This window comes from Bos indicus, chromosome X, assembly GCF_029378745.1.
Source record: "Bos indicus isolate NIAB-ARS_2022 breed Sahiwal x Tharparkar chromosome X, NIAB-ARS_B.indTharparkar_mat_pri_1.0, whole genome shotgun sequence".
NCBI classification, from domain to species: Eukaryota; Metazoa; Chordata; class Mammalia; order Artiodactyla; family Bovidae; genus Bos; species Bos indicus.
The window spans coordinates 137,506,580-137,528,413 of NC_091789.1; positions in this window are offsets into that span (position 1 = coordinate 137,506,580).

Here is a 21,834-nt window from a genome sequence, read left to right on the forward strand (position 1 = left end):
TATTAATGGGGAAATAATTCACACAGCATTGCACTGATAGTAAACAAATGAAAAACTCCATTAAAAGAGAAAACAATGTTTCTCTATTGGGTTGCTATAGAAAATTTTCAGGTACATGCAAAACATAACTGATTGGGTGGCAGGTCCTGGAACAGGTTATGATGATCCTAAAAAGCTTCAGGTTATTCCAATTCACTTCAGTGCTCAGTACCATTGGGCAAATTTGTAAAGAAAAGAGAAAGAGCTGGGTAACTAAAGTAAGGATTATGTTATAAAGAGAGAAATATCTTACAAATTGGTAGCAGCATTCTGGAGGACAATATCTATCCAAATGCAAAATGTGTGTACCTTTTAGCCCCCAAATATTATTAGGTTGGTGAAAAAGTAATCATGGTTTTGCACTGTTGAACTTTGCTGTTTGATATTGGAATACATTCTTAAATGTGGTCATGTTTTACATCATTTTAAGGCACATTTCTCACTTTACGTTTTTTTGCAAATGACAGACTTGCTGTTTATTTTATATTTATTTTAGTCTAAGGAAGTGATGTTAGACAAAAAGCAAATTCTAGTGATTTTCTTATACAAGTTCAAAATGGGTCAAAAAGCAACAGAGATAACTCACAACATCAACACATTTGGCCCGGGAACTGCTAATGAATGTACAGTGCAGTGGTGATTCATGAAGTTTTGCAAAGGACATGAGAACCTTGAAGATGAGGAGCACAGTAGCCAGCCACTGGAAGTTGACAGTGACCAACTGAGAGGATAATCGAAGTTGATCCTCTTACAACTACATGTGAAGTTGCTGAAGAAGTCAACATCGACCATTTTATGGTCGTTTGGCATTTGAAGCAAACGGGAAAGGTGAAAAAGCTTGATAAGTGGGTGCCTCATGAGCTGACAGCAAACCAAATTGTTTTGAAGTGTTGTCTTATTCTAACAATAACAACGAACCAATGAAATTGTGATGTGTGATGAAAAGTGGATTCATATGACAACTAGGCAATTACCAGCTCAGTGGTTGGACAGAGAAGAAGCTCCAAAGCACTTCCCAAAGCCAAACTTGCACCAAAAAGAAGATCATAGTCACTGTTTGGTGGTCTGATCCACTACAACTTTCTGAATCCTACTGAAACCATTACATTTGAGAAGTATGCTCAGCAAATGTATGAGACGCACCCAAAACTGCGATGCCTGCAGCCAGCACTGGTCAACAGAATGGGCCCAATTCTTCTCCAAGACAACACCCGACTGCACGTCGTACAACCAACACTTCAAAAGTTGAACAAATAGGGCTATGAAGTTTTGCCTCATCAGCCATATTCACCTGACTTCTCACCAACTGACCACCACTTCTTCAAGCATATTGACAACTTTTTGTAGACAAAATGTTTCCACAACCAATAGGAGGCAGAAAATGCTTTCCAAGAACCCACCCTGGTGGGGAGGGGTATTTATACCATCACTGGTTGAGTCCCTGAGGGACATTCATTCCATCCTGCTAAACAGACAGCGAAAGGGGCTCCAGCAGTAAGAGAAAGTCCTCAGGCAAATACTTCAGTACTGACAGAAGTCAGAGCAGTGTGCATTAAAGTGGTAAAGACAAATGGGGATGGGTAGGGAACCAAGAGCATCCACCTAAGATGGACTTTAAGGTTGGGGGATCCAGCAGCTCAACAGTACCATAAGATCCTCTCCTCTCCACTCAGATTTGCAGGGTTAATTTTATTAACCAATGTTTTTCATAGTGGTTATTACATGATTATCAGTCCCAACTAGGGCTACAGATATTGTAGGATACAGAAGGCACTTTGATGTCAATGTTCCAAGCAACAATGCTTACGTTTAGCCTAATTAGACTAAATTAAGGCATAGGCACACCTCAGATTTTGTTATATGGCTTATATCTATCAGAATCAATCCCTGGAGATAAAGGTGGGCTGTCTTCCTCAGATAGAAAAGCTGGGTACTGTTGATAAGGGAGAAGTTGGGAGTAGATGCTGGGTAGCTCAACCACAAATTTACGGTGATAAGTGTGTAAAGATGTTAACTGCAACCTTCTTTGCAATAGGAAAATCTTAGGAGTATCTGAAGTGTGTGTGTCAATAGGGGATTTATATTTAAACAAATTATGGTACATTCTTAGTTTGGAGCCTTTGCAAGTAGTAGATCTTTATACTCTGATATAGATGGGTCTCCAAGATATATCATTAAACAATAAAGGCACATGCAAATCAATGTGTAAAGCAAATCACTTTTGCATATTAAAAAGCAGGTATATGAATAGAAAATTGATTATGTTAAAGCCTAAGCAGTCAAAGACCACCAAGGATAAGCTTGTACTATGACAAGGTCAGATTTATATTCTTGAAGCAGTAAGGAAGGGCTCTCCAGGAGAATGGTGGACACATCTTTTATAAGGTTTGGGTTCTTGCTAAAGGATTCTGAGGAGAGTTTAAGGGAGTAGCAATCAGTTGTGGGTTGGTTGCTTTCCTGAGGCAGCATTAGGAAGGAGATTGAGTGCTGTCTTGAGATGATGGGACTTTGGCAAGATTAGGTCTCTTGTAGAGCTTTGGGGCAGTCATCAGTAAGAAAGCAGAAGCCACTCAGAGGGGGACATTATAGCATTTTACAGCTGCTGCACAAGCATTGGAGAAAGTTTTCTGTTAACTTTGCATCTGATTTTATCTGTGTCTAGCCCACTCCTTCAGTCCCAAATAGGTTTTTACTCTTTTTAAGGAATACTAAGAAACTGTTAACAGTAGTCGCCTCTAGAAAAGTGGATTGGGTTGGAAAAGTGAGGAGGAAAAGATGCTCGCACTATTTATTTGCATCTTTCTGTTTTAGTCAGATTTTCTAAACGTGCTAAGTCACTTCAGTCATGTCCAACTCTTTGTGACCCTATAGACTATAGCCCACCACGCTCCTCTGTCCATGGGATTCTCCAAGCAAGAATACTGGAGTGGGTTCCATGCCCTCCTCCAGGGGTAATACTGCAGTAGGTTCCATGCCCTCCTTTCTGACCTAGGGATCGAATCCACATCTCCTGAGTCTCCTGCATTGCAGGCAGATCCTTTACTGCTGAGCCACCAGGGAAGCCCTTTCTAAACATGATCATATGTTAATTTTGTTACATTTTACAAGTTAACATGGATTATATGAGCAGTGAGAATATAGCCTTTTTTATTTGGTTGTTATCTTATTTTTATTTATCTATATCTTGTCAAGAGGGCTTCCCTTGTGGATCAGTGTTAAAGAATCCACCTGCCAATGCAGGAGACACAGGTTTGATCCCTGGGTTGGAAAGACCCTCTGGAGAAGGAAATGGCAACCCACTCCAGTATTCTTGCCTGGGAAATCCCATGGACAGAGGAGCCCAGCAGACTATAGTCCACGGGGTCACGAAAGAGTCAGACATGACTTAGTAACTAAACTACAACATTTTGTCAAGAAAGAATGTTATTTTTAAAATAATAATAGACACATTTTTTTTGCCGCCACAAAAGTCAACAGTTGGACTGTCAGCACAGTCTAAACCTGGAGCTCAGAAATGAGCTTTGCCAACCCATCTTCCTCGCCTTCTCATGTGCTGCTTCTTCCTGCCTCTCTTGGGTCATTCCTTCTATGCCCAATCTTTATATCATCAGCCCTGCCCTTAACAAAGGGTAAAAAATTTGGAGTGAAACCAATCAGACAATGTACTTATAACCTCACAGGTGCCCAGGTACTGCACTGGGGGAGGGGGGGAGGGAGGAGAGAACACAGTTCTAGATATAAACTTCAACAATAAGATCCTGCCTCTCTTCTCCTAACTCAGCCTTCTCCCAAGACCACACACCTATCAGTGCTGATAAATTATGTGTTACTGCTGCATTCCCTTCTTGTCAGAAACAAACACTCATCTTGTAATATGTCAAAAGAAATGTAGTTGAGGAGCAAGTATGCTCTTTTATAATACACTGTGAGTTGACTAATAGGATAGATAATTCGGGGGAGAAACCAAAAGTCATAAAGATACTTGTACTTTATGGCCTGCAAGTTCAATAAAGTGCCTCCTCCAAGTGCTTCTCCCATTAGCAAGGGATTTTTTATTTTAGAAGGCTGGCTGAGAATGTTATAATATGGAGGACTTGTCACAGAAGAAGTATGCTGCTTGTAATCATACGTCTAGAATAAAGAACGAACTGTATGACCAAATAGAATAACTCCTTTTTTGAGCCATTATAACAAACCCAATGACAAATATTGAGAGCCTCCCATGGCAGCATGATCTGAGTAGCTTTATGACATTCCTACCAGGCCATTATTTTTAAGGAGACTGATTCAGAAAAGTTGCTAGTGATATACAAGGAGTATCATTTATAAAAAAATTACATGATCTTTTCTAGGACCAAGATAACTATTATTTACAAACAAAGAGAAAAATCTACTATAATATTGAGTCTCTGAAATAAAATTTCAACTATTTTGTGAATAGTTGAAAAATAATTACTTCACAGGGCTTCCCTGGTAGTTCCTTCACAGAATTCCTGTAGTTAAGAATCCACATTGCAATGCAAGGGACACCGGTTCGATCCCTGGTCCAGGAAGATCCTACATGCCATGGAGCAACTAAGCCTGTGTGCCACAACTACTGAGCCAGTGCTCTAGACAGCCCGCAAGCTGCAGCTACTGAAGCTCACCCAAGCACCTAGAGCACCTGGTTGCTCCGGAACAAGGGAAGCCCCTGCAATGAGAAACCCACACACCACAACAAAGAGTAGCCCTCTTCGCCACAACTAGAGAAAAGCCTGCACAAAGCAATGGAAGACTCACCACAGCGTCCCCCGAAAGAAAACAAAAGCAAAGAAAAACAAAAAGAAAGAATTACTTCAGTTAATTCTGCCAACTCTTAGCCACAAACCTGTTAATTGAAAAATCTTTATAGAATTAATTTTAAAAACGTTCAAGTCATTAAAAGGAAACAAACTTTTACTTTTAAACATACCGTTTTCAACAAACACATCAAATATTTTGGAAGAATCTGAACAACTGAAAATCATTTCCATAGAAATGGTCCCTTACACAGGAATCTGTTTCTTCTTGCGTTAACGGGGATATTATCTCAACGAACTATTTTAATGGTGCTCAAATAAGTACAAGAAATATATAATGTACTGTTGCACAGTCATTTTTCAATCATGCACTGGTGATTTATTAACAGAAAGATTTATTTTCAAGTGTTTATTGACATAATTGGGTTGAAAACTACCATGAAATAGTGTAAGGAGTTACTGCAGTGAGAAGACCGGAGCTAATCCCGAGCATCATTTTCTAACTGTGAAAGTGGGCCTGTCATTCACTGTGTCTGAGTCTTCTCTGGAAAAGACAGATATATTTTTACCCTGGCTTTACCTAAAATGGAAGCCTAAGTCAAAGAAGAAGAGCAATCTACTTTTGATCCAGATACATGGCTGTGGTGATATTAAAATATGTCCACAAGTCATTTGATTCTTCTTCCTTCAGAGAGTAGAATCTAATTCTTCTTCCCCTAAATGTGGGCTGTATTTACTGACTTGCTTCTAATGAACTGAATGGTAGAAGTGACTGTCTATGACACATGAGATTAGGATACAAAAGGCATTGTGATGTCCTCCTTGCTCTTTTGCTTTGTTCATGCACTTAGGGAGAGAGCACACAACATGGTGCATTGTGTAGATATTCAGGCAGACCCATCAAGAGGGCCACATGGCAAGAAACTGGGACTTCCCACCAATAACACCAAGGAACTGAGGCCTCCTTCCTACAGTCATTTCAGGATTTTGGAAGTGGAGCCTCTTGCCCAAGTCAAGCCTTCAGATTACTACAGTCCCTGTCTTAACTGCTGTTAAGTTAAAATGTTACAGATGCTCCAGAAAAACATCTATTTCTGCTTTATTGACTATGCCAAAGGCTTTGACTGTGTGGACCACAATAAACTGTGGAAAATTCTGAAAGAGATGGGAATACCAGACCACCTGACCTGCCTCTTGAGAAACCTGTATGCAGGACAGGAAGTAACAGTTAGAGCTAGACATGGAACAACAGCCTGGTTCCAAATATGGAAAGAAGTACGTCAAGGCTGTGTCACCCTGCTTATTTGACTTATATGCAGAGTACATCATGAGAAACGCTGGGCTGAGGAAGCACAAGCTGGAATCAAGATTGCCGGGAGAAATATCAATAACTTCAGATAATGCAGATCACACCACCCTTATGGCAGAAAGTGAAGAAGAACTAAAGAGCCTCTTGATGAAAGTGAAAGTGGAGAGTGAAAAAGTTGGCTTAAAAGTCAACATTCAGAAAACTAAGATCACGGCATCCGATCCCATCACTTCATGACAAATAGATGGGGAAACAGTAGAAACAGTGGCTGACTATTTTTCTGGGCTCCAAAATCATTGCAGATGGTGATTGCAGCCATGAAATTAAAAGATGCTTTCTCCTTGGAAGGAAAGCTATGACCAAGCTAGACGGCACATTAAAAAGCAGAGACATTACTGTGTCAACAAAGGTCTGTCCAGTCAAGGCTATGGTTTTTCCAGTGGTCATGTATGGATGTGAGAGTTGGACTACAAAGAAAGCTGAGCACCAAAGAATTGATGCTTTTGAACTGTGGTGTTGGAGAAGACTCTTGAGAGTCCCTTGGACTGCAAGGAGATCCAACCAGTCCATACTAAAGGAGATCAGTCTTGAGTGTTCATTGGAAGGACTGATGTTGAAGCTGAAATTCCAATACTTTGGCCACCTGATGCAAAGAGCTGACTCATTGGAAAAGACCCTGATGCTGGGAAAGATTGAGGGCAGGAAGAGAAGGGGACGACAGAGGATGAGATGGCTGAATGGCATCACTGACTCAATGGACATGGGTTTGGGTGGACTCTGGGAGTTGGTGATGGACAGGGAAGCCTGGCATGCTGTGGTTCATGGGGTCACAAAGAGTCAGACACAACTGAGTGACTGAAGTGACTTAATTGACTGTCTTAACTGCAACCTGAGCCACATCCATCCAGCAAAACCATTCCTGAATTTCTGACCCACAGAAACTGGAATGACAACTGTTTGTTGTGTTATGCCAATAAGTTTTGGGATAATTGTTAATAGATCATCACTGTAGATGGTGACTACAGCCATGAACTAAAAAGATGCTTACTCCTTGAAAGAAAAGTTATGACCAACCTAGACAGCATATTAAAAAGCAGAGACATTACTTTGCCAACAAAAGTCCGTCTAGTCAAGGCTATGGTTTTTCCAGTAGTCATGTATGGATGTGAGAGTTAATTGATGCTTTTGAACTGTGGTGTTGGAGAAGACTCTTGAGAGTCCCTTGGACTTCAAGGAGATCCAACCAGTTCATCCTAAAGGAGATCAGTCCTAAATATTCATTGGAAGGACTGATGTTGAAGCTGAAACTCTAATACTTTGGCCACCTGATGCAAAGATCTGACTCACTTGAAAAGACCCTGATGTTGGGAAAGGTTTAAGGTGAGAGGAGAAGAAGACGACAGAGGGTGAGGTGGTTGGATGGCATCACCGACTCAATGGACATGAGTTTGAGTAAACTCTGGGAGTTGGTGATGACAGGGAGGCCTGGCATGCTGCAGTCCATGGGGTCACAAAGAGTCGGACACGACTGAGTGACTGAACTGAACTGAACCAGGAAAAATACACCTATAAAGATAAGAATATATGTCAAAAGGAGAAAATGACCTTTAGATTTAGTGTATTAAAAATAAGTATCTCAGAAAAGAAAAAAAAGAAGACAAGAACAATATAACTCTCTTTTTACATGGAAAGTTTCCAAATAAATTTAAAAAGAAACAAGAGCTTTGATTTAGAAATATAGTCAAATTCTCAAAGCTTCCACATATTCTGGCTTATAATGCAGTTAGAAGAAACTGCAATGTTCCATCAGTCACAGTGAAAGTTCTGTAGTCCACAGAAGACACTGTGAGGGATGATAAAGCAGCTCTTCAGGTGGAGACTGGTCACACACATGGGAACACTTCATAAGCATCCTTAAACCACAGATTTAACCATCATTTCAGATTTAAAGAAAATCTTAAGCAAGCTTACAGTTACTAAAAATCTCTATTATAGATATCCTGTCTCCTTCACTAAATGTATGTTTACCAAAATGATTTAAGAGAACAAAAGTAGCAAAGAGTGGAATTAAAACTACAGCATGAGTCTTCAAACTGGGGTTATACAAAGACTTTGCAAATGGTATATGGACATAAATAGTCATGAGGAAAACAATTTCAATTCCACTTCCATATATAACCAATATCTCCTGTAAGTGATCTGCCTGAGAGACGCATTGTATCTGGTCTTCTTTCCTACCTCTCTTTTCACAAACATCTTTTTCCATGTTTCAAAGGAAGGCATATTTCTTTGAATTCCAAAACTGGATTATTATGCATTATCCCAGAGTGTGAAAACTTCAGGGGCACCAAACAAAGGAATAGTTTAAAATATTCGTGTTTGCAAACTTCATCTATTCAAATCACCATAAACTCACAGGAGTACATCTCTCTTATCTTGTATATATTTTTATTAAATGAGAAGGATTGTAAGACTCATGTTGAAACGTTCTATATTTTAAAATATTGTAGTATGAAGGAGGGGTTGTGGGACTGATAATAAAAAATTTTCATTTAGGAAGCACACCTCTCAATTCTGTCAACTATTGTGAAATAACACATTGCTCCTGAGGATAGTTCCTGTGAGACTGCTGCCAACAAAGATATGAAACCACCATCCTATGATATCATTTATTTAAAAAAGAACCAGGCTCAAAAAAAAATCTGATTTGATAAATGAGGAAAGCTAAGGGTACTATGGAAAAGGTACTATCGTTAAAGCTGGCTTGGGAAACCTTTTACATATTAGTTTTCCTCTCTTGAAAATACTGTGGTTTGAACAAGGTTATGAATCTGAGAGCACAGTTCATTCTTTACAGAAATATTTATTGAGTAATTTCTATTTACCAGACGTTGTTTTAGATTCTCGGATGCAACACTACATAAAATGAACAAAAATCTAGCCTCACAGGAAAGACAAACAAACAATAAACAAAATATGTAAATGTATAGTACATTAGAAAGTATAGAGAACAAGAAAAAGGGGATGAAGAACAGGGAGAGCCAAGAGGCACTGGGGATTTTAAGTTAGGTGGGCAGAGACAGCTCCATTTAAAAGGTGACATTTGCACAAACGTCAAACGTTTGAAGGAGATGAGGGAGCAAGACTTTTGGATATTTGAGTGGGGGTGGTTGCTGAGCAGAGCGGGGAAAGCATGTGGAAAGAACCTGGGGCAAAGTATGCTTGGCTTGCTCAAGGAACAGCAAGAAGGTCAGTGAGGAGAGGAGTAAGTGAGAGGGAGAGTAGAAGAAGAAGAAATGATAAGGGTCATGTAGTGCTAGACCATGTGCTAGAAACTCACAGGCTACTGCAAGGATTTGACTTTTTCTCTGGATGAGGATTTTGTGGAGTATCATGGTCCGACTTAACGTTAAGCGGCACACTAACTGCTGTATTGAGAAGAGACTATAGGGAGCAAGGACAGAAGCAAAAAACCCAGCAAGGCGGTCGCTGCAGTAATCCAGAAAGAGACCAAGATGGTAGTCAAGGAGGTGATAAAAAGAAGTGAGACTCTGCATATATTCTGAAGGTAAAGTCAACAGAATTTTCTGATAGATTGACTGTAGGCTGTGAAACAGAATAGCCCTATATCTATTGGAAAAAATACATTCATAGTTTAAAATTTTCTAGAAAGAAAATTCCAGACACAGATGGTTTCACTTATAAATTCTATTACATGTTTATGGAAGAAATCTTACCAATCTTACTAAAACTCTTTCAGAAAATAAAAGATGAGAGGTGACTGCTCAACTCTTTTTGTGTGGTCAGCATCATCCTAATTCTAAAACCCGATAAAGGCAGTGCAAAAAAGAAATTTATACACCAGTACCACGCATGAACACAGATGCAAAAAAGTCCTTAACAAAGCATTAGGAAATGGAATCCAACAATATAACAAAAGGATACTACATGGTGACCAAGTAGGGTTTATCTCCGGAATGCAAAGCTGTTTAACATTTGGGACTTCCTTGGTGGTCCGCTGGCTAGGATTCCACACTTTCAATGCAGGGGACTGCAGGTTTGATCCCTACTTAAGAACTAAGATCTCACATGCTCTGCGGCACAACAAAAAATTGAAAAAAAATTTTTTTAAGTTGTTTAACATTTAAAGATCAATCAAGGTAATTCACCATATTAATAAAGGAGGAAAACTATATGATAATTTGAATAGATGCAGAAAAAAATTCAGCACCCACTCATCATGTAAACTCTTAGCAAACTAGAAATAAAAGGGAACTTAACTTGATAAAGGACATCTGTTAAAAACCTGAAGCTAACTTTGTATTTAATAGTGAAAGTCTGAATATTTTTGCTCAGACTGAAAAGGCAAGGTTGCTCACTGTCATCCCTTCTATTCAATATTGTAGAGGCGGTCTTAGCCAATTAAATAAGGCAAAATTTTAAAGTTAAAAGAAATAAAAGCAGAAAGATTGGAAAAAAGTAAAACTCTGTATTTGCTGATGACATGACTATACAAAAGCTTGAATGTGAAAGTGTTAGTTGCTCAGTTGTGTCCGACTGTGGCCCACCAGGCTCCTCTGTCCATGGAATTTTCCAGGTAGGAATACTGAAGTGGGTTGCCATGCCATTCTCTAGGGGATCTTCCCAACCCAGGAACTGAACCCAGGTCCCCAGTATTGCAGGCAGATGCTTTACCGTATGAGCCACCAGGGAAGCCCATACAAAAGCCTAAAGAATCACAAAATAAATGCTAGAAGTAATAAGTAAATTTAACAAGGTCACAGAATACAATGTTACTTTATAAAAAATCAAGCAGTGTCACAAACAATTGGAGAATTAAATTTTAAAACTGATTCTATCTATAGTATCAAACATTATGGAATAATTCTAACATACACCATATTACATTATACATAATATAATAAATCTAACAAAAGACTTTTAATATCTCTACACTAAAAATACAAAACACTGTTGTGAGTAGTTACAGAAGATCTAAATAAATGCAAAGATAAATCATTTCATAGATTAGAACATTCAGTTTTATCAAGATGTCAGTTCTCCCAAAATTAATCTATAGATTCAATGCAATTTTTTTGTATAAATATCAACAAGCTAAGTCTAGAATTACATGAAAATCAAGGGGCACAAAGCAGCTAAAACAACTTTGAAAAAAATAACAAAGTCAAGAACTTAAACTACCTAACTTCATGAAATTATCATGACAGTGATAATTATGCTAAAATTATCAAGACTGGAATAATGATTGACAAAAAGATCAATTGAACTGAATATAGCCCAGAAATTGACCTCCAATTATATGGTTCTTTAATTTTTTTTTATAACGGCACCAAAGGAATCTGAAAAGAATAGTCTTTTCAACAAATGTTGCTGCAGTAATTAGATATCTATATTAATGGGAATCAGACTCCACCTCACACCATATAAAAAAATTAAACGTAAAAGCTAACTTGGCCCTAAAGCTTTAAAAACCATGTATCTGACAAAGGACTGATACCCAGAATATATGAAGAATGCCTAAAAATTAATAATAAAAAGCTAAAATATTCAATTAAAAAACAAAACATTTTTAAATGGGCAAAATATTTAAATAGGCATTTCATAAAAGAACATGTAATAATGGCTAAAACATACATGAAAAAGTACTTGACATCATTAGTCATTGCTGCTGCTGCTGCTGCTAAGTCACTTCAGTCGTGTCCGACTCTGTGCAACCCCACAGACGGCAGCCCACCAGGCTCCCCCGTCCCTGGGATTCTCCAGGCAAGAACACCAGAGTGGGTTGCCATTTCCTTCTCCAATGCATGTAAGTGAAAAGTGAAAGTGAAAGTGAAGTCGTGTCCGACTCTTCATGACCCCAAGGACTGCAGCCGACCAGGCTCCTCCGTCCATGGGATTTTCCAGGCAAGAGTACTGGAGTGGGGTGCCATCTCTTTCTCTGAACACTGACCCTACAATCCAGCAATTCCTCGTAGGTATTATCTAAGAGATAAATTGGTATTTTCATTCCAATCCCAAAGAAAGGCAGTGCCAAAGAATGCTCAGACTAGTGCACAATTGCATTCATCTCACACAATAGTAAAGTAATGCTCAAAATTCTCCAAGCCAGGCTTCAGCAATATGTGAACCGTGAACTTCCTGATGTTCAAGCTGGTTTTAGAAAAGGCAGAGGAACCAGAGATCAAATTGCCAACATCCGCTGGATCATAGAAAAAGCAAGAGAGTTCCAGAAAAACATCTATTTCTGCTTTATTGACTATGCCAAAGCCTTTGACTGTGTGGATCACAATAAACTGTGGACAATTCTGAAAGAGATGGGAATACCAGACCACCTGATCTGCCTCTTGAGAAATTTGTATGCAGGTCAGGAAGCAACAGTTAGAACTGGACATGAAACAACAGACTGGTTCCAAATAGGAAAAGGAGTTCGTCAAGGCTGTATATTGTCACCCTGTTGATTTAACTTATATGCAGAGTACATCATGAGAAACGCTGGACTGGAAGAAACACAAACTGGAATCAAGATTGCCGGGAGAAATATCAATAACCTCAGATATGCAGATGACACCACCCTTATGGCAGAAAGTGAAGAGGAACTAAAGATCCTCTTGATGAAAGTGAAAGAGGAGAGTGAAAAAGTTGGCTTTAAAGCTCAACATTCAGAAAACGAAGATCATGGCATCCGGTCCCACCACTTCATGGGAAATAGATGGGGAAACAGTGGAAACAGTGACAAACTTTATTTTTCTGGGCTCCAAAATCACTGCAGATGGTGACTGCAGCCATGAAATTAAAAGACGCTTACTCCTTGGAAGGAAAGTTATGACCAGCCTAGATAGCATATTCAAAAGCAGAGACATTACTTTGCCAACAAAGGTTCGTCTAGTCATGGCTATGGTTTTTCCTGTGGTCATGTGTGGATGTGAGAGTTGGACTGTGAAGAAGGCTGAGCGCCAAAGAATTGATGCTTTTGAACTGTGGTATTGGGAGAAGACTCTTGAGAGTCCCTTGGACTGCAAGGAGATCCAACCAGTCCATTCTGAAGGAGATCAGCCCTGGGATTTCTTTGGAAGGAATGATGCTAAAGCTGAAACTCCAGTACTTTGGCCACCTCATGCGAAGAGTTGACTCATTGGAAAAGACTCTGATGCTGGGAGGGATTGGGGGCAGGAGGAGAAGGGGATGACAGAGGATGAGATGGCTGGATGGCATCACTGACTCGATGGACGTGAGTCTGAGTGAACTCGGGAGTTGGTGATGGACAGGGAGGCCTGGCATGCTGCGATTCATGGGGTCGCAAAGAGTCGGACACGACTGAGCCACTGATCTGATCTGATTATCTAAGAGAAATGAAAATATATACCCACAAAAAGACTTGTACACAAATGTTCATGGCAATTTTCTTTTAAATAGTCAAAACTGGAAATAGCCCAGGTGTCTATCAATAAGAGAATGGATAAACAAACTATGATATAGTCAGATAATGGAATAAAACTCATCAACAGAAGGACTGAGCCATCAATACACACTAAAACATGCATGAATCTCAAAAACATTATACTGAGTGAATGAAGCCATCTGCAAAAGGATTCATATTGTATGCTTCCATTCAAATAAAGTTCTCAGTTCAGTTCGGTCACTCCGTCGTGTCTGACTCTTTGTGACCCCATGAACCACAGCACGCCAGGCCTCCCGGTCTATCACCAACTCCCAGAGTCCACCCAAACCCATGTCCATTGAGTTGGTGATGCCATCCAACCATCTCATCCTTTGTCACCCCCTTCTCCTCCTTCCCTCAATCTTTCCCCGCATCAGGGTCTTTTCCAATGAGTCAGCTCTTCACATCAGGTGGCCAAAGTATTGGAGTTTCAGCTTCAACATCAGTCATTCCAATGAACACTCAGGACTGATCTCCTTTAGGATGGACTAGTTGGATCTCCTTGCAGTCCAAGGGACTCTCAAGAGTCTTCTCCAACACCACAGTTTAAAAGCATCAATTCTTCTGTGCTCAGCTTTCTTTATAGTTCAACTCTCACATCCATACATGACTACTGGAAAAATCATAGCTTCAACTAGACGGACCTTTGTTGACAAAGTAATGTCTCTGCTTTTTAATATGCTGTCTAGGTTGGTCAAAACTTTCCTTCCAAGGAGTAAGTGTCTTTTAATTTCATGGCTGCAATCACCATCTGTCGTAATTTTGGAGCCCCTCAAAATAAAGTCAGCCACTGTTTCTACTGTTTCCCCATCTATTTGCCATGAAGTGACGGGACCGGATGCCATGATCTTAGTTTTCTGAATGTTGACCTTTAAGTCAACTTTTTCACTCTCCTCTTTCACTTTCATCAAGAGGCTCTTTAGTTCTTCTTCACTTTCTGCCATAAGGGTGGTGTCATCTGCATATCTGAAGTTATTGATATTTCTCCTGGCAATCTTGATTCCAGCTTGTGCTTCCTCAGCCCAGCGTTTCTCATGATGTACTCTGCAGATAAGTTAAATAAGCAGGGTGACAATATACAGCCTTGACGTACTCCTTTTCCTATTTGGAACCAGTCTGTTGTTCCAGGTCCTGTTCTAACTCTTGTTTCCTGACCTGCATACAGGTTTCTCAAGAAGCAGATCAGATGGTCTGGTATTCCCATGTCTTTCAGAATTTTCCACAGTTTATTGTGATTCACACACTCAAAGGCTTTGGCATAGTCAATAAAGCAGAAATAGATGTTTTCCTGGAACTCTCTTGCTTTTTTGATGATTGAACATATGTTGGCAATTTGATCTCTGGTTCCTCTGCCTTTTCTAAAACCAGCTTAAAGTCCTAGAACAGGCAAATCTCATCTATAATGGAAAATAATTAGGATAGTGGTTTCCTGGTAGGGAAGAGGGTGTGAAGGGGCAATCAGTGTATGTGTGGGAAAGGGCAACATTCTATGTCTTGATGGGGGTTTGTATTCATCAAAATTTAGTGGATATATGCTTAAGATTTGTCTATTTCATTATATGTGAATTTTATACCAAGAGACAAACTTTAGAGAAACACTGAACTCTAATTGGCAATATGAATGCTGAAGTATACACAGGGAGTATACAGATATCTTCAGTTTACTTTGAAATTTGTCCAAAATTAAGATCAGTTGATATAGGTGATAAAACGAGTATAGGAAAATATAAATGGTAGGATCTAGATATATAAATATTCACTATAAAATTCTTTCAATTTTGTGGTATGTTTGAAATTTTCCACAATAAAACAATTTTTAAAATTAAAACTATATAGCAATGTTGATATCCTTTCAAGATAATTAAAAGGTTTTTTCCCCAAAAGTACAATACATGCACATTGATCTGGAGCTCTGTGTAAAATAATTAGTAGTGGGCTGATTTATCAGGCACTCATTAATTCATTCAAACATTTAATAGTTATTCATTGAGCATCTATTACATGACAGGCCCCTGAAAGAAAGCAAAAATGCATAACAGTCCACTCAATAAGTAATTATCTATTTTCACCCAAGTAACCCACTTGGAAAGCAATACTTAGGGGAAATGAGGCATGACAAGCAAGCCTGTCATTCACAGCTATTTTTTCAACGTAACAGTTTGCCCATTAAAGAAGTCATTTTCAATATGAAAAAGCAACACTGTTAGATAGGAAATAATTGCACAAATACTAGAGTCAATTTTAAATTGTTTCTTAAACATACTTTCAACCTTGGAAGCAGAAAAATTGAGACTTAAGGAAAGAGAAGGCCTCACTAACATAACATGTGCTTTTTCAAACGTTGGTATTAAGCTGACAGATGGAGAGAGCTCTAAATGTCATTTCCTCACAAGAAGCTATTATGCACAGTGCTTGAACAGGGCTGGAGGACCTAGCAACAGATTCAGGGGAAAGGTTTCCAAGGCAAGAGGCTTAGCTCTGAAACAAGCTTAAATTGGCATGCCTAGAGGTCTTGACCAGGAAAACGAATGGCCAGCCAGTGTATCAGCCTAATAACAGGTCTTATTTCCCTAGATGACACTGGATTTATTAGATGCATACTCTTAAAAATACATGATTTCCAGTGTAATACAAGTTACATAGCACAAACACTGATGAATGCTTTTGTATGCAAGTATATTTTGGTCTATGAATCCACTGCTTCTCTCAGACACCAAAGCACAAGTTTGAGGTTGAGAATCGGAAATAATCCCAGTTATATACTGTTCTAATTCACATTTCAGCACTAAATGTAGACTCTGAGTAATTTAGACATTAGAAAGCATGGCTGAAGGGTGAGACAGAGGCTGAGAATTTGCAAACCAGATAATTTAAAAGCCTTGCTTGACATTCTCAAGCAGCACTGGGTGCTTTGAAATGTACTTAGGCTACAGGACTCAGTTTTCCCTTCTTTTTTCTAGGGATTATCCTACTCCCTATTTTGTCCAAATTAGCCATCAGAGTTTCTATTATTTGAAAGCCTGCCTAAACCATCTCCTCTTCCTTCAAGGGCCCGGGGAAGGAGTGTCTTGAATTTTGTCTTCTTTGTCTTTCCTTTAATCTTCTTTCTTTTCACTAAGAATCAGGGTAGCATTCAAAGAAAAAAAAAAAGTCACAAAAAAGGCTATTTTATAGCTAGAAATGGAACTGGAGAGAGACGCATGTGGGCATCATTGGCTTCAGAGGTAAAGCAGGGGTGGGGCAAGCAACATTTATGGATTCTCTAAATTCAAATTTAGAGTACTTTCATCACATAGATAGAGAAGCCCTCTTCCTCCTCTCTCTGCTGCTTCTGCGAAACACTGCCCAGTATGTACAGTATGAGACCAGAAATCAGCTTCTCTCTTTCTCTCAATTTACCAAAAGGCCCTCCATATGACAAAGAGAATGATAATTAAAGTACACTATAGACAGCTCTTGTGCTCTGATGAAACACAACCCACATACAAATACAGACGTTTTTCCTATGTTTGTCCCAAGGGCTTCATCACATCACTGACTCTAGCATGCGAGCAGAGACCATAAATAAGGAGATGTTTGTTGTTCCATGACACAAAAGCAAAAATCAGGCACAGAACTTAAAACTTCCATCTACTTTAATCTGGTTCTTAAATCTCTATCTGGCCTGCTGCTGCTGCTGCTGCTAAGTCGCTTCAGTCGTGTCCGACTCTGTGCGACCCCATAGACGGCAGCCCACCAGGCGCCCCCATCCCTGGGATTCTCCAGGCAAGAACACTGTAGTGGGTTGCCATTTCCTTCTCCAGTGCAAGAAGGTGAAAAGAGAAAGTGAAGTCGTTCAGTCGTGTCCGACCCTCAGCGACCCCATAGTATCTCACAAAGTCTTGAGACTTGGTGTCAAGACAATAGGACGGAGAACAAAGTTAGAGGACAAATGCCTTCATCTCTACCCTACAAGTCACATCCTAAAACTGACCCAGGCAACAAGCCCTGATTCTATCCACTGTTCTTATTTGTCCAGATGGCTGTCTTGAAATTCCTTTAACAGAAAAGTCTCTCCTATTCAGTCTTGCCTCAGAGCATTTGTGGACTAAATGCACTAGCCTTCCCCTTGATCTTAATTCAGCTATTAAGACAATCCAAACCTCTTTATATTTCTATTAGTTTTTGCTTACTCCATTGTCTGTTTTCCCAATTTTTATTTATAATCTCATTTGTATTCTTTTTGTAGCACCTCAAAAAGCCACACCAAAAATTTGCTTTAGAAATCTGTTTTTCTCAGCCATTGCTCAGGAAAAAAACACAATCAAATTCTTCCCTCACTACTGGTTGAAAAGTCAAAAGATAACATCTGTTATTTATTTTTATAAACAATACTTTCACCTCATAATTCAGTCAGTTCAGTTCAGTTCAGTTCAGTCACTCAGTCATGTCCAACTCTTTGTGACCCCATGGACTACAGCATGCCAGGCTTCCCTGTCCATCACCAACTCCTGGAGCTTGCTCAAATTCATGTCCATCAAGTCAGTGAAGCCATCCAACTATCTCATCCTCTGTCATCCCCTTCTCCTCCTGCCTTCAATCTTTTCCAGCATCAGAGTCTTTTCAAATGAGTCAGTTCTTCGCATCACGTGGCCAAAGTATTAGAGCTTCAGCTTCAGCATCAGTCCTTCCAATGAATAATCAGGACTGATCGCCTTTAGGATGGACTGGTTGGATCTCCTTGCAGTCCGAGGGACTCTCAAGAGTGTTCTCCAACACCACAGTTCGAAAGGATCAATTCTTCAGCTCTTAGCTTTCTTTATAGTCCAACTCTCACTTCCATAAATGACTACTGGAAAAATCATAGCTTTGACTAGACAGACCTTTGTCAGCAAAGTAATAAAGATTTGGGGGATTTTAAGTGACCAAAACCCAGTTCAAATTTACTTAAGCACAAGAAGGGGGAACTCAGGGGCTTATTTTATTGACAAGTCTCAGTAATCTGGCAGGAGTCCAGAAAAAGAGCCTCATTCCATTTTCTGAGATCAAATCCTATATGCTTGGTCTTACTATTAGGAAGAAATACATATTTTCAACAGCCAGCCAAAGTCCCAAGGAAGGTAATGGCGATAGGCAGGCACAGGTTGTCCATGATCTCTATACACTGGACAATAGCCCATCACTCTGGATTTCCTCACTGGGTCCCAGCAAAGCAGTTAAGTTTTGGGTCAGAAGAACCCTGCTGCCAAAAGGACAGCAAATTCAAAGACATCAGTTCTGATTTCCTGTGGAACACGCTTTACTCCCACCAGCTTGCTTTTAGGAGGTACAAGAAGATCCTGCCACTTTGGCAACTGGAGTCTAGGAATGAACTCATTTTGCACACCGGTGAGACCTGGGGGACACTTGAAACACAAAATGTACAAAGACCGTAACCTTCTGAAAACAATGCCTTCTCCTTTGTTCTCTAACCTGGAGAAGAAATTAGCCATGAAGATTTCAGACAAAATAAAAATGGTCATGTGCAAGCCTCCAGGAACTTGCAGTTCTTCCAGGTTAAGAGAAAGGAACTCACACAAGATTATTTAGAGTGAGGTTTGATGATGGTGGCAGCTATTAATTTAATTCAAATGCTTTAAAGATTATATTAAATATACTCCAGCAACTTTCATACTTTCAGTTCTGAAATTCTAATTCCAGATTTTGTGATTTTCATTTAAACATAGAGCAACAGTGAGTTTAAAATAATTATTCCTGAAAGTGATGTCACTCAGTCATGTCCGACTCTTTGTGACCCCATGGACTGTAGCCTACCAGGCTCCTCCGTCCATGGGATTTTCCAGGCAAGAATACTGGAGTGGGTTGCCATTTCCTTCTCCAGGAGATCTTCCCGACCCAAGGATTGAACCCAGGTCTCTCGCATTGCAGGCAGATGCTTTACCATCTGAGTCACCAGGGAAGTCCATTATCCCTGAAGTTTTATTAAAAATAATGCAGCTATAAGTAAAGAACATTACTTTCAAGACCTCAATTTGAAATGAAATGCAGAATTTCTAGATTCTAATGCATCATAAGCCACCAATTTCATAAAATTGCATCCACTTATCAAAGCTTATATCACCCCATGGAAGCAGTCCTTTGAAAAGAGATAAGGTATTTGATTCTCTAATGTCTCCATTTAGCCAATTATAGGCAGGTTTTCATATATCGTTCCCTTAAAAATATTATAAAAGCACTTTCTACCATGGTTCTAGCATGGTTGAAAAATGTTAAAGGCATTAATTTCATTGAACTACAGGAAAATTTTAGATCAGAAAATGACAAGAAGATGTTTTTAAAATGAAACATTTTCTTTGTGCTTAATGTGGCCTCAATTGCATTGAAACAGCTAAAATTTTGACAAAAGAGATAATCTCTGTCTTTAGGAAAAGTTTCACATAAAATGAAGATAATTATTGTAGGGATGGAAAATAGTTTTCACTCCAAGTGAGATGTACATATTACTTATCAAGCTATATACAGAAATATGCTTGCCAGGCAATGACCATTAAATCCTCAATATTTTTATACAGTAAGAGTGGACAAACCTCTAAATTTCACCAGTTTTCATAACTTTCAAGAGTTTCAGGCCTAACAAATTTAGAAAAGGTAGGAATTAAGGAAAAGTAAAAATGCTGATTTAAATAAGAAATGTCATTATGGAAGATAAGGAAAATGAAAATAGTAATAAAATTCTTTTACTTCCTAAAAATATTGCTTCCATCCTTTCTAAACACTAGATTGATATCTGTATCTGAGAATGTGGTCACCAGTCTCCAATATGACCCCCTAGTATCCCTATTTGGAGAAGGCAGTGGCACCCCACTCCAGTACTCTTGCCTGGAAAATCCCATGGACGGAGGAGCCTGGTAGGCTGCAGTCCATGGGGTCGCGAAGAGTTGGACACAACTGAGCGACTTCACTTTCACTTTTCACTTTCATGCATTGGAGAAGGAAATGGCAACCCACTCCAGTGTCCTTGCCTGGAGAATGCCAGGGATGGGGGAGCCTGGTGGGCTGCCGTCTGTGGGGTCGCACAGAGTCGGACACGACTGAAGCGACTTAGCAGCAGCAGTATCCCTATTCCCAGGTTTATGCCCATGTACATAGTCCCCTACCACAATGAACAAATAAGGCAGACTGTGTAATCAACAAGATATTACAGAAGGGATGGCGTATGACCTTGAAAGTCTGGGTCATAAAGACATTGAAGATTTTGTCCTACTTTCTCTTGGACCACTCACTCTGGGGTAAGCCAGTTTCCATGCCATCATGACACTCAAGCAGCAACTGGAGAGGCCTATATGACAAGAAACTGAGAACTGCCAATATAGTCAGATGAGTGGGCCACCTTGGAAGTGAATCTTCCAGCCACTGTGAAACTCTCAAATGACTGCAGTCCTAGCTAACATCTTTTTATTTATTTATTTTTGTCTGTGCTGGGTCTTCATTGCTGTGTGCAGGCTTTCTCTACTTGCGGAGAGGAGGGGCTACTCTCTAGATGCATTGCACAGGCTTCTCACTGTAGAGGTTTCTCTTGCTGCAGAGCATGGCCTCTAGGCACACGGGCTTCAGTAGTTGCGGCACAGGGGCTCGTTAGTTGTGGCTCATGGGCTCTAGAGTGCAGGCTCAGTTGTTGTGGCACGGGAGCTTGCTCTGTGGCATGTGGAATCTCCCTAGACAAGGGATTGAACCTATGTCCCTTGTATTGGCAGGTGGATTCTTATCCACTGTGCTACAAGGGAAGTCTCCTACCTGACATCTTGACTGAAACCTTATGAGAGGTCCTGAGTCAGAACTACACAGTTAAGATGTGTATCTCATAGTAACCATGAGATAATAAATATTTGTTGTTTTAAGCCACTAGGTTTTAGAGTAATTTATTATGCATAATAGAAAACTAATACAGAGAACTTCAATATAATTTAGGTCTATAAATATTATAGAAGTCTTTTGCTAAAATCAATTGATAAATTGTTAACTTGATGGATGATACTCTTTCTGTCCAAGGATCTTTGATGATTGTCACATAGGGCTATGACTTGTGATAGTTTATCTAATAATAATCACAAACTCAAAGAACAATAAGACTATTTGATAATTCTTTACAGAACATTCAAATTATTTTATTACTACAAATAACATTAAAGGGACATTTCCAGACAGGCTAAGAATTCCTAATTTTAGAAGATAATACTGAAAATGTTTATTTTCTGTTTGTGCAAGAAATA